Raw genomic sequence first — 9,168 nt, forward strand, 5'->3', positions numbered from 1 at the left:
TTCGCCTTGAGAAAACAGCGTATGTACGCAGGTTTGACACGTTGAAGTAGTGTATATCTCATAAAAATATTCTTTAGCTACTTCTGTTTGTTGTTGCAGTGTTCTGGGTCCTGGCCTGGGTTCTGGTGACTGTTACTGTATTCTGGTTACAACATTCTGAGAAGTGATTGATATATTTAGTTTTGGTTGGTGCAAAGGAGATTGGTTGATGCAGATAAATTTTATGTTTGATTAATTTTATTGATGGATCCAATCTAAAATTTATGAAACATGGTCCCTGGAAGAAAAGAGAAGGTTGTAGCCTTCTGTAGGCCTACACCTACGTACTAGTAAACACATCAGCTAGTACAAGAGCTAGGGGGTTGTAGCTCCCTTCTAGGAGAAGCTGGAGAACAAGAGAGGGTTGTAGCCTTCTGCAAGTAGAAGCCTACATACTGGTATAAGGCTGCACTAGTACAAAAATTGTAAAAAGAAGTTTCTTATTAAAAAGAAGATAAAGACAATTGCAGTAGGTGGTTTTCACCCACATTGGGTTTCCACCTTATATCTTGTGTTCATGTGTGTGTGATTGTATGTTCTGTTTTACTGCACCTAGTTACTGTTTATATGGTTTTGATGCACTGACTAAAGATCAACATATGATAAATTAATTGAATCATAAGTTTGCTAGATATACGCTAGTTGCCTTAAATACCATTGCGTATACATGCAAGTTCCATTAACTGAAGTAGCGTATATGAATCTGATTATGGAAATGCAATATTTTTGACTTGCTAATACTGATTCACCCCCCTATCAACATTATTTCCAACACATAAGCTTGCTTTTCAATAAGTTCATACCTTAGTTCAGCATCCCTCAGAGTTTTGCTGAAAAATGCCATGGGGTGCTCTACGCCTTCATCATCTTTTTGCAACAGAACTGCTGTAATCATAAGAGGCAAAAGAGAAGATATAAAACTCCTTGGTGTAATCTGGGATGATTAGAGTGGGAGCTTCTATGATAGCTTGTTTGATGGCTTCAAAAGAGCTTCTTGTAGCATCTGTCCATTTTATTTCTGATCCTTTCTTCTGCATGGAAGTGATGTGCTTCACTAGTTCGGCAAAGTTTGGAATAAACCTCTTGACAAAGTTGATCTTACCCAGGAAATATTGAATGTCCCTTTTTGACCTTGGGATGGACAATGTATGAATTGCTTGAACTCTTACTGGATCGATCTTCACACCTTCAGTAGAAACAATATGTCCCAGTAGTTTGCCTTCTTCTAGAGAAAACTATGACTTCTTTGGGTTCACAGAAATTCCAAACTGTCTGCACTTTAGAAACACCTTCTTCAAATGCTGCAAATGGTCCTTGTGAGTGCTACAAAAGACTGTTATGTCATCAAGGTAAACAAGGACGAACTTTTCCTTCTCTCCCACAAAGGCTATGTCCATGGCCCTCTGAAAAGTAGCCCCAACATTCATCAATCCGAAAGGCATCTTAGAGTACATGAAAGTGCCCCAAGGAGTAGTGAAGGTGGTCTTTTCCTGATCTTTTGGATGTACAACAATCTGATTGTAACCTGAAAATCCATCTAGGAAAGACATGACTCTAGCCCCTGAGACTTTTTGCAACAAGTGTTCCATCTTAGGCAGGGGGTAGTTGTCTTTTTTAGAGCATTTATTCAGATTCCTAAAGTCAACACAAAGCCTAATTTCTCCATTCTTCTTTCTTACTACCACAGGGTTAGCTATCCACTTTGAATACCTTAGGGGAACTATGATCTTGGCATCCAGTAACTTCTTGATTTCCTTTTCAATCAAAGGCAACAAGAGAGGGCTAATAGGTCTTAATTTTTGCTTAAAAGGGATGGTGTTCTTCTCTAGTGGAATCTTATGCTAAATGATGTTGGTGTCATAGGTCTTAAGATCAGTGTATTCCCAAGCAAAAATATCAGCAATTTGTTTCATCAGGGTGCAATACTTGGAACTCTTGGTAGAAGACAAGTGAGTGGACATATTTATGTACTTTGGATGGGCTGGACTCCCTACATTATGTTTATGAACAACAGACTCAATTTCTTTTTTGGTGGGCTTATAAGGTACATCATTATGATCAAACAGCTTCTCTAGGGGCACCAATCCTTTGGGTATATGGTTACTAGGCGGCTGAACAATGTTGTCTCGACCAATCCCATCCTTTAGCTTGGACTGGTTGCATTCTTCCATGGTTTCGTTTTCTTGGTCGATGTGCATTTCATAAAATTCATCAACGACTTGTAAAAACCTATTAATTTCATCATCATCTTCAAAAAAATTCCAGTATTTGACATTGTCAGGCAGAGATGGTCTATATTTCACCTGAACTTCATAAGTCAACTTAGGAGGCAAACGAGGAATAAACGTGCTAGCAGACATAGCAAGGGAATCAACAAGCTGGTTCTTCATTCTCAGGATGTAAGAAATGTTGAAAATATTAAAAGAGTCCTTAAGCTTCCATACCCCATCTCTGTATGCTTTCAGCCTTGGATGCTTTTGTTGACCTGCTGAATGATAAGGTCTGCATCTCCAAACACTTTCAAACCTTTGATGCCCATTTCTTTAGCAGGCATTTAAGCCTAATATCAAGGCTTCGTACTCTTCTATGTTATTTTTGACCTGAAAAGTTAATTCGAAAGATAAATGAATGCATTCATGTGTGGGGGACACAAGGACTACACCTGCCCCTGTAGCTTCCATAGAGCAAGCTCCATCAAAGAACATGTCCCAAATTTGTGGGCCTTCTTCCTCTTTGATCTGGAAAACTGGTTTCTTAAGCTGCGTGGAGGCCAACTGGGATTCTTCAATCAAAAGAATACAAGCTCCAAAATCATTATTGACAGCATATATGGGATGATTAGTGGGATTCCTTTCATCACTGATAATATAAGCCAACTAATCTTCTCTGTATAATATCCTGCTCTCACCTCCAAAAACTAGGACAGTAGCATAGGACAAATCATTTTGTAATGTTCCATCTAATCTCTTGATCCAAGCTCTGGAAAGCAACATGCCAAACTTGGGGGGTACATCTGCTACCACAATATCCATCATCATGCTCTTCATGGGTAGCTGAGACAAAGTGATGGCTAGGTCCTTGATTAATCCCAGACATTTCACTTTTCTAGAATCAAAAGAAAATAGGTCATGATAAGGCTTGGTGATGTCAAGACCCAACTCATCCATCACAGCCTTGGGCATTAGATTATGGCTGGCTCCAGTGTTGAGAAGGCAGTTGTGAAGGATTTTGTCATGAATAGTCAGAGAGACATAGAATGATGGGGAGTTGTCATCATAATTTTCAAACATTGGGCTGAGAACAATAGTTGGTTTGTCATCTTGCATATTGACATAGTCAGTGGAGGCTTGGATGGAATTAGGCTCAAGGGCCTCGAGGATAGATCTCTTGAAGGACTCATTCTTCACTAGTTCAATCAGAGGTATAGGTATTCTTAGCTTTTGAATTTTTGATTGAAAACTGAAAGGAGAATGAGACTTGTCTAGGCCTCTTACCTCGTGAGTTGGAGCTCTGAGGATGATGGGATCAAATGCTGGTCACTTCTGCTTATTAGCTTGTTGCATTGCAGGGACAATAGCTCTCTAAACAGGAGTTTCCTTGGCATTATTCATCTTCGACCTCAGATTATATCTGTGTTGATCAGCGGTTTGCAAAACAGCTTCACCATCCCATTCTCGGCTGATCTAGTCATTGAAGAATGACTATTCATAGGCAGCTGAGGTCAGAAAGGAGGCACTACCTTTTTCTTCCAGACAATGGATCTCATCATCTTCTTCAAACTGCTCTTCTTCCATGACTACATTATGGAAAGGGGTCTTCACCCTTTGGTCTTCATTGGCATCTTTGCTTCTTTGCAAAATCTGCAATTGCTCATTAGCTCTTCTATATGGATTTGGATTTCTAGGAGCAAAGGTATTAGGAACTCTTCATTTCCTAGGGTGCTACTCAACCTTTATTTTGGAAATTTCAGAGGCTAATGACTCTATCATCTTGGTCATTTTATCTATCTTGTGATCTGAAGATGATCAATACTCACCCCTCTGTCTCCTTCTGTCGACGTTTCCCTTGAGCTTCTATGCAGCCGTGATGTTTGATTCTACTTCCAAGGCTACATCTTGCATATCAACCAAAGTAGCACATCACTTCTCTGTCAAGAGTAGACAGAAGTTAGAATCAAAGGCACTGGCATAGGTGAGTTTAGCAGAGGTAGTGGTGGGTTTTACTTTAGCTGGTATTTCGTTGTACATGAGGTTAAACCTCTTATTAAAATCAGACAACAACTCACCATTTTCCCTCTTTAAGTTCCAAAACTCAGTGTGGTAGTAGAGCAGATCCTTCTTATCCCTTCGATGCTTTAGGAATGCATCATCTAAAGCCTCAATGTCTGCTATAGACCTTGGGGTCAGTTCTCTTAACCATTTTCTAGCCTCTCCATCTAGGCTTTGGACAAAGACTCTCATCCACACATCATCTTCACTAATGTCCAGGTTATCAGCATAGCTATAGAATGATTCAAGATGTTCTTCAGCTATAACACCTTCAGTCACAGTGAACTAAGGCCTATACTTCTGATATTCTCCAGTAGGCATGGCTTTCAAAGGAGTGGGCAATACTTGAGGTCCATACCTAGCAACTATGATTCTTTCCATTTTGATAGGTTGTGGACCTACCATAGTTGTGGTGGCTATAAGGGTACTAGAAATCTGAATGACAGGGGATTGATGAGTGACTAATAAGACTAAATGGGTATGAGGGATAGGAGGAGAGGTTTCCTTTGGGATGGCAACAAAAAGAGAACCTAAAGAATAAGGAGATCTATGAATTTCTGATATTTTTTCTTCACTGGTAGTATTAGATGCTATACTCTCAACATGTATTTGTTCTATTACAGGATTTTCTTGAAGAGATATAGAATATCGTTTAGAGCTACCTGAACTGATGCTCCTTTCTACAATGCCTTTCTTTCTTTGATGATTTTTTCAGGGTCAGATACTGGGTCAGCTTGTGGCTTCTGAGGATTTCTCCGAGTATGCCTCAAAAACTGAGCCAAAACTATGAAATGGAGTTGCCAAGAGGTTCGTCCTCCAGTAGAGTCGCCAAATAGATGATTACAACTAAAAAAGTGCCCAAACTTTGTCTATCATCCAAGCTGGATCTGTGCCATCTCCCAGGGAAGTTGAGCTTCAATCTCCTCTCCCCAACAACGGTGCCAATTATGTTAGCACTCCAGGAAGCTCTCCTAAATTGTAGCTCGAAGATGCCTGGTAACATATAAATCTTCAATATTGTTCTCTGAACTATTGGAATGGATGATGGTTTGGATCAAGTCAAATGACTGTTTCAACTCTGTTTTCACTCAAGACATGCATGAACACCCTCATTTTTATAAGGCTTTAGACCAGTAATGCTCAATAGTTTATAGATTCAATGGATAGATGGAGAATACTAACTGTACCAGCAGAGGCATACATAAACACATATGAATGGCTAGCTACAGGAAGTAAATGAAGCTTTCAAATCTAATTTATCAACGCAGAGATAAGATGATAGTTATCTGGCATTAGACATAGAAGAAAACATGAATAACCTATTCAAGTGCAAGCTTAGAACAGAAGAGAAAATGGGAATTGAACATGTAACAGCAAAAGAAGCTTATATTGCTGGAATGAAGATGAGAAGCTAGAGTAGCAGAGTATCCACAGTCTCCAAAAGTTGAACCCCTCATACTTCTAACTTTTATCCATTTATAGGCTTTTTTACAATGCTCCTGAGCTCTCAAAGGCTCGAAGTGTCTTAATCTATCCTCTCTGTCTTTTCAATGACTTGATGCCATGACTAGACACGCATGAGCTCAGAGATTTCTTTCCTAATAGTAGAGTAACAACATTCTGGTAATTTGCTGCGCTATCAGGGAGCTCGCTCGTGCCAGCGATGCTCCATGATCACTTCTATTGGTTTTGGCTGCGTTGTGCTGTGGCTTTTTATCCCTCCAGCCTTTGTCTCCCGGCCTCTGTCTGGATGAGTGCATCAGGCCTTTGAAATCCTTTAAATGGCCGCTTTCTGTTAACTCGGAGAAATGATGCAACACTGTGAAATTCTGCCAAAACACGGTTCATTTTGGACTTCAAAAGATCTCAAATATTGTCTATTCCTCTATCGGGTCAGCCCTTAATCGCTATCACAAGTCGCTTCAGCTTTGTTTCCAAGGTTTCCTTTCGTATTTTGAAATACGTTAAAAAAACTAAAAATTCTGAAAAAATGGCTATGGCGGATCTGAAATATTATATATTTTCATTCCCAAACCCCTTTGGGTCTGGGTTTTATCGCATCGATGTTGTCCGTTTATATTTTGTTAAATAACAAAATATTCGAAAATACATTAACAAATGCCTTTTGGCAAATCTGAAAATCTCTGCAATAATGCCTATATAGCCATCGGGTCTGGCTAATCGCATCGCACATATACATGTATAAAGGCCCTACTCCATAATGTTTCCCCAATTGCGATCCCCCGATGCGATTGATCGCAATCACATATCACTCATGCCTCGGGCCCATGGTGATCACTCTGTTGTGTTCTCCGATAGCGATCTTGTGATGCAACATGGGTTGTCGATCTATGTGCTTGATTGACGGTCCATGATGAGTCTACCGATGGCCATCACAAGTTCCACATAGTCTGCACCGATATCTGTCGGTTGCCACCGCCGATTGTGATCTGCCGACTGGATCTGGACCATTGATCGACCAGATCTGACGGCTACTGTGCATTCATTTCTCAAGCCTCCGTTGCTCTATTTTTTTACTGCTTCCTTGGGTTTTTGCCTCCCGATAGTGTTTTTCTGCCTGTATGAAGGTTTTTCTCTTGTGATCATTTCGATTTTTTAAATGATTTTCAAAGACTCAGAGAGTGTTTTGGATCTATTTGGCACTGCACCTTAGGGGCTAACAGGTCCTGTAGGGTTCAGACCCTCTACAACTCCTGATGTTCTTCAAACCTGAAAATCATTCAATTCGAACATACAAAGCAATATAGAAGTAAAGCATATTCGTGAAATTTGAATTTATATTATATAAACAAATGATTGATCATATACCAAAACAACATTCATATATGAATTGTAACATAATTTGATGCATAAACAAATTTAATTTTGGAAACAAGACAACATTTCTTTTATTGCAGTAAGCTATAAATAACATGGAGAGAATTCACCTCAGTCTTCTTCTACTGGCTCCATGCAGAACCGTCCTCCCGATTCGTCCTATCCTAGCCTTCAACAATCTTCTTCCATAACCAACATCGTGATATCTCAAACAAGAGGGAGAATATCTATAATCAAGGAAGCAAGGGTTTCCTGAAGCTTGGAGAAGTACATGAGGCACATGGATTCATCAGACTCAGTCAGGGGTAATCTCAGTATAATAACTCTATATCTTCTCCTCCTTTAGGCCTTCCCATAGAAGTCTATTTATACTTCTCCCAATTATTTTTTTAGTTGGGAAACAATTGGGAAACAGTTGGGCCACGGGCAATAGAAGGTAATCAACAGGTAAAACCCGTGAACTTCGCCCATAATTAAGGAAATTTAAATTTTTAAGTGTTTTAACACATATACACAGGTTGGGTATTGACTAATGCACGTGTACACACTTTTATCTCAGGGCAAAGTAGCGTACAAGGAATGAAACATTGTTTTTAATATATTTGGACCAAGTCTGGAAGGAGGGGTTTCCCTAGGCCATAAACCTAGAATCACAGATACCAAGGGTGGTAAATGGTGCTATAACAGATTCCCCCTAATATATGAGGTCAGAAGGGGTACATGATGGCCGAAATGTATTAAGTGTATGGAAAGAATCTTGTCAAAACTAAGAAGGACTTCACCAGAATTCAGCCTGCCAAGCCATCGAAAGAGATCAGAAGGAAAATGCTGTCTAAGGCGGGAATACCCATGCTCAGAGAAAGTAAAGCATGTTCGCATATCAAGTACAAGCGGATCCAGTATGTATACAAGTATAAAGAACTGAAAGTGCATAATTGATCATCTGATCATGATTGAAAAAGTACATGTCTGAATATCACATATAAGAAGATGATCAATGATGTTGAAGGATGAAGCTAATCACTGATGTTAAAAACTGATCCCAATAGTACCAAATGAACATGATAGAATAAAATGATACTACATCACAACTTGGATGCCAGCATATAAGATGTTCCTATGAAGAACTGCAACATATAAGGTGGATGGTATCAACTAGCAGTAGCAGGAGCAACTGACAAGTGAACCAAAACATGTTGATGCAACCCGAGGTCTTCACCGACTGTCGTGGTACATTTCTACACAGTGGGAATAAATGATCTGAGGTCGACCACGTGAGAAATCATTTTATTACCGGTCATTGATGTATACCATTAAAAAACGAGAGACTACTCACCGATAATGAAAATGAGAGTTAAGGTACCCAATACAATCTAACAAGTGCGAATAAATGAGCTGAAGTTGAACACTTGGAAGAATCTATCAATCATGGGACAATGATGGTTTCCCACTATTGATAGCAAAGTAATCTACCACTTATGACTGCAAACCCAAGGTATTGCCATATGGACTCTAGATCTTTGTCCCAGAAAAAATGAGCTGTAGTCGATAGGAAAAGATCCGCTAGAAGGAAGGCATTAAGGCATCCTTCATCAATCTAGCGCGAGTGTAACCTGTAGGCCAATAATGTGGAAGGAATTGGATGAAAAAGATGTAGTAACCCAACCAAAGCATGTTTCCGGCGTACACAAGATGTAGCTAGTGCACGATAGAAACCCTCTAAACCAACCAATAATGAAAGCTGACACAGAGGCGAGGAATCCACCAATAGGGTCAAATGGAAACCAAGGCACTTCACGAATCCCAATATGTGATAATGAAAACTGATGTCGAACACAAGGGAAACCACTCAATGAAAGACCCATGATACTGATCGATGTTGAGCACAAGGTGACCTATCAATAATGAAAATAGGGCTAGGGTGCGGCTCTAGGCCTGCCCTTAGAGAAATATGTCATCATTGATAAGGACAAGACCCACCAACAAGAAGTCAATGGAGACCTTCTTAAACCGACACGAGCAA

This window comes from Pinus tabuliformis, chromosome 1_1 (genome assembly GCF_031772625.1).
Source record: "Pinus tabuliformis cultivar Carrire ecotype Pingquan chromosome 1_1, CPIR1, whole genome shotgun sequence".
In the NCBI taxonomy this organism is placed as follows: Eukaryota; Viridiplantae; Streptophyta; class Pinopsida; order Pinales; family Pinaceae; genus Pinus; species Pinus tabuliformis.